At 38.2% G+C, this 5,691-nt stretch overlaps 1 pseudogene; it reads left to right on the top strand.

The window, feature by feature from the left end:
* The first annotated feature begins 634 nt into the window (after positions 1-634).
* LOC143529984 (alkane hydroxylase MAH1-like) lies at positions 635-3,112 on the top strand (annotated as a pseudogene).
* Positions 3,113-5,691: the final 2,579 nt, after the last annotated feature.

Below are 5,691 nucleotides of genomic sequence, written 5' to 3'. Positions count from 1 at the left end.
TTAGCAATCCAATTAAATTTTCGTATGTAGCACACATGTATATAGAGGGGAAAAATAGCATCCTTTTTGCAAGCTAGAGCAATAATGAAACTAACTAAAAAAGAGGCACCAATTTTTCGTTTCGCTTTAGGCCTCAAAAAAGGTTGTGCCGGCACTGCCTATATGCAATACGTTAATGAACAAGAAGTTAGTTTCAAACTTATATTCATATTATATCATAGTTTCCCTTGATATTTAAGGACTTTTTCAACAGATTTTCACTATGCATGTGATCAGAACCAACTTATTCCGGATAATGCACATTAAATTAAACTTGAAACAACGAACAAAAACTTCTTGCTATCAATTTTGCGTTTGGTTAACAAACTCTTTAAATCAGTGTTCAATTCAATGCAAGCGGGTTTATTTTTCTCGGTGTTTGGTTTGATTGTTTCATACTTAATATTAATTGTGTCATTTTGGTTTCTTATAAGATTATAACCTGTTGCTTAAATTGATATGACTCTTATGGGTGTGAAGTGAATTCATATGCCTAATTAAAGGACCAAGAAACATTCTCCAAAATACAACACTATTGTCTTTTATCTTTCTATAAAGCATTAACACATCTCTTCTTCCCTCACATGTCTTTCCCATGGATTTTCTTGAATCTTTACCCATTCTGTCTTTGTTTTTAATTCCCATTCTGTTTTTAATACTTATCTATAACTCACAAAGGCATGGAACTGCTATACCCACAGATTGGCCAATTCTTGGTATGATACCAAGTGTCACTCTAAACACTCATCGAGTCCATGATTACGTCACAGACTATTTAATCGGCAGTGGTGGAACATTCATGTGGAAAGGTCCTTGGTTTACCAACACGGACTTGCTTGTGACCACCAATCCTTTAGACATCCACCACATCCTAACCAAAAACTTTTGCAATTATCCCAAAGGTGATAATTTTCGTAAGATCTTCGATATCCTAGGAGATGGAATCTTCAATACTGATGGTGAGTTATGGGAGATCCACCGCAAGGTTACCATGAGTGTGTTCAAGCATGCTGGATTTCAAAGTTTGGTGGACACAATAATGTGGAACAAGTTGGAAAAGGGGCTTCTACCAGTACTTGAGTCCATTTCTAGACAAGGCAAGGAAATGGATTTGCAAGAAATATTTCACAGGTTCACTTTTGATACTATATGCAAATTACTTTTAGATCACGACCCAGAAAGCTTGTCTCTTGATTTTCCTTACATCCCGTATTTAAAAGCCTTCTCGGATGCAGAAGAAGCTATCTTTTTATAGGCATGTGAAGAAACACTAAGTGAACCCACGACAGATTAAAGATAATCTGGGGGTTAAGTAATGTTTCCCACGGATGAGATCTAGCTGAGAAGGTTGTTCTTCAGGAGACCTGCAAAACAGACACCGTAAGCTCGTCACTGAGAAGGGGGGGGGTTCCTCCTTGTGACCACCCTCCGGCGTGAGAATCAGACTAGATTGCTCTGAATATAAGAGTATATTAAGAGATTGCTAGATAAGATTGAGATATCAGATGATGTCCTTACCATTCCAAGGTGTTGGAGTATTTATAGCCGAAGGTAGGTTTCCAAGCAGGTATAGCCGGCTGAATAGTATTCCTGTTCTACCAACAGTGGACTATGCACAGGCCATGCTGGTTGGTGGATAGGTTACGGCCAACAGTAATAAGGTCGGCTGTATACTGTTCCACCAACTGTAGGCTGCGCACGTCCCATCATGAGGGTTGGTGAGTAGGCAGCGGCTAATAGTGACAAACAGTACTAGAGGGTGCTCCTCCTCGTATTGTTGTCGGTGAGCTGTCACCCTGTGATTAGTTCATGGGCTGCTCTGGTCAAACTGTCTGTTCCGTCCATACCTTAGTAGGTATAGTACGAAAGACCTTCCAGAAGCATACGGACTGGCTCATTTAGGCGGGAGTGTTCCCGCCTTGCTCATTCCTTCATGTGACAACTGAAGTAACGAATGCCTTGTGCGTGTAGCCTTGCCGTTAGTGCGGGTAGCCTTCCCTGATGGCTTGTATCCGCAGCTGCGGGAACAGGCGGGGTACTTCACCATTGGGAGGCTTTCCCTGCGGGTACAGCTGGCGTACTGCGCGTAAGGTTCTTTGAGCATGGTGGGTCCTGCTGGAGCAGTTGGTCATCGCGCAGACGTCCCTGTTCAAGGTGAGTCTTGCGGGTCCAACTGGGCTCTGCTGGGACCTACCTCTTCAGCATGTTACACCCTCATGCCTTTTGAAATTGCAACAAGTTCTTGGAGTGGGGAATGAGAAGAAGATCAGTGATGCATGGAAAACTATTGATCAATATGTATACAACTGCTTAAACCAAAAATCAAATGAGTTCTACAACAAGAAATGCCAATACCAAGAGGACAAGTTTTTGGTATTCACAGCTTTCATGAGAAATTTCAAAGATCATGGTGTTTCATTTGGAGATGCCACCAAATTTTTTAAGAGACACCTTAGTTAATTTGATGGTTGCGGGAAAAGATAGCACTAGCAGTGTTTTATCTTGGTTCTTTTATATCCTTGCACAAAACTCTAACGTCGAAGATAAGATTTTGGAAGAGATTCGAACACATCTTGATGTGAAATTACTTGATAGATGGAAAGCAAAAGAACTAGGTAAAATGGTTTATCTTCATGGGGCTTTAAATGAATGCTTGAGGCTTTTCCCTCCACTTCCATTTAACCACAAATCTCCATTACAACCTGACATTCTTCCTAGTGGCCATCAGGTTGATCGTACTACGAAAATCATTCTATCTATTTATTCCATGGGAAGAATGAAGTCAATATGGGGTGAAGATTGCATGGAGTTCAAGCCCGAAAGGTGGATTACTAAACAAGGAGGAATCAAACATGAACCGTCATATAAGTTCCCGGCGTTTAATGCCGGACCAAGAGCTTGTGTAGGTAAGGACATGTCTTTATCTCTGTTAAAGATAGTGGCAACTATGGTCATTTACCGTTATCATATTGAGCTGGTGGAAGGTCATCGAGTGCGTCCCGCAGATTCAATGGTACTTCAGATGAAGCATGGTCTCAAGGTGAGAGTAACTAAAAGAAATGCCGTCAACTAAATTTGTGTCATATGTCTGTTGTGATTTTATTTTGGGATCTAGAACTTCAATTTTCAGGACAAATTAACACCTTGTATGATTTGATATATTGATCATTCATTTGGGATTATCTGCCTAAATATTGTCTCTTCTCTAGAAGACATGATGGACCCCCATGGCTACTAACCTAGGTTTGCAAGAAAACTGTAAGTTTAGGGTTAAACCTTTCTGTAATAATGTGTAAGATATATTTTATACCCCTTGATCACTTAGCTTAGTCAAGTGCATAATAGAAAATGATGCTAAACATATAACTTAGAATCAAGATATCGTCGTTGAAAGACCTTTGCTTTATATCCTTTAAACGCTTATATATTTCACAAGTTCCTGATCCATAGAAAAAATAAATTAAGATAGTAGTATACCTGTTATTGTGTAGATTGATATCCTGGTGGTCATGTGTAGACTGCCGTATACCTATTCTTGTGGTATCCTCGCGTACGTGGTTGGTTATAAGTCCTTAATTTGTACCCACAGCTGCATGCGTGTATGCTACATACATAATACATAGTGGTTGCGTATAAAATTTTCTTTTATTATATCGTATCACATGCACCTTACATGATCACGTCACATCATATTATATTATTGTATGTTAGCATATAAATTTTTATGACATAATGAAAATTGTGTAATTAGGGTGTAAATCGTGTCAGGCCGACAATTTTCATATCAGTCGATTGATCAATTGTTAAACCCAAACACGACCACTACTAGAAAACTGGGCATTTGCGATTGCCATTTCGGTCGCAAAGCGGTCACAATTTCCTTGTTGCGACCGCTTTGCAACCGAAAATGCGGTTGGAAAAATGCGGTCGCAATTGCTCTGCTGCAACCATTTGGCAACCGCTCTTACGTTTGCGACCAACCGTCCGTTGCAAATCTTACTACTCCTGCTGCGGTCGCAAAAGTTGCGACCATTGTCTCGGTCGCAAATTTTGCGACCCCTGCAGCGGTCGCAAATGTTGCGACCATTGCTGCGGTTGCAAATCTTCTGACCTCTGTTGCGGTCGCAAGTCTTCCAACCCCAGCTGTGGTCACAAATCTTCCGATCACTGTTGTGACTTTTGCGATGGCTTTTGATCACAATTCGGGAATTTGTTTTGCAAAAAGTTCTACTGAATTTATATATACAATGTGTGTGTTATACACACAAATAGTTACATAATCATATAAATACAGATGCACACACAAATTTTATATAAAAGATGCTCAATAATAACAAAATGTTGTTCCAAAAAATAAAAAACTATCATACTTTTGAATCAGCCAATTGCATTCTTACGTATTCAGTAACAATTAGTAGCTTCGTATCTGAACTTGTCAATCATGTACATATTAGCAACTCTTGGCACCAACTGGTCATCCAGGTTTAAGATGGAAAGCAATACCTGCCAACACACATACTACATGTTATTACATTCCATTGTTCCTTGAGATTATCTAAAATATTATGTCGATGCTGTTAATGTTTGGATTGAAAACTTTCATCCTAAATGCAACCTGAATATTCATTCATACATAACAGTTAAAACACAATATTCTGGCAAGTTTATCATAGAAATTAAACATGGAATTACCCTAACACATAGGTGGTATATATCTCCAGTTTTGTTTTCACACGGGTCCAGTTCGAGTTCGACCATTCCATCGTTTGGAGATGCCTCAATTTCCTAGGAAATATTTTTTTTTTCCTATCGAATGAGCTTTTTAGTGATAAAATTTGCCTAGTTCTATGTTTGAATGCATAAAATAAAATAAAATAAAATATAATATAATATAATATAATATAATATAACACTAACTTTAGAAATAAAGGCCATCGTGTAAAATAACGCTACAAAATTAATGGAATTAGGTGATTCACACTCACCCTTGTATAGAGAATTTGAGGATCAGTCGCTGCAAATTAAACACAAGAAAATCTGCTAAGAAAGCTTGCTGTATCAAAGTCTAAAATATACAGCAATAAGACAACTACAGAACAGAATAAAATCACCTTTCTTATTCGCGTTTGCATGAGATCAGCATCAATATCTTGTTCTAGTCATGTCAGGCCCTTCACGTAGAGCTCCTCAGCATAGGCGGTTAGCGAAAATTAAATGATTACAAGTAAAATTGGATAAGATTAAAAACTTTATAGAATTGTAGTAAGAAAGATGAACAGTACAAGTGGCGAAGATTTTGCCCAATTCTAGTGGAATACAACTAATGAACCGATTTTGGTGGGGATGGAGATATTGCAGATCTGATGTATAAACAATAAAGATAGCTTAGCTTGATGGTTGTTGTTCTCTTTAGTCTTAGGTTAAGTTCAAACGTGGGTTCGAGGCCCGTGTTATGTAGGGAATGAGAAATTTTTTTTTTTTGTACTCATTTGATGTTTCTATAGTATTTTTTGGTGGAGCAATAAGGATCCTTTTTTTTATCTGTCTTCCTTTTGTATATACATTTTTTATTATTCTATTTGTTTTAAATATTTTAACTTGAAAATTTTAGTATTTGGGTTTATTTTTGATACCGATCAAGTTCACATCGGC

Source organism: Bidens hawaiensis, unplaced genomic scaffold (genome assembly GCF_021521415.1).
Source record: "Bidens hawaiensis isolate Kalapana, Puna unplaced genomic scaffold, B.hawaiensis_p1.1 tig00008796_1, whole genome shotgun sequence".
Classification (NCBI taxonomy): domain Eukaryota; kingdom Viridiplantae; phylum Streptophyta; class Magnoliopsida; order Asterales; family Asteraceae; genus Bidens; species Bidens hawaiensis.
The sequence above is the reverse complement of the archived record's forward strand: the minus strand, read 5'-3'. Positions and strand labels throughout refer to the sequence as shown.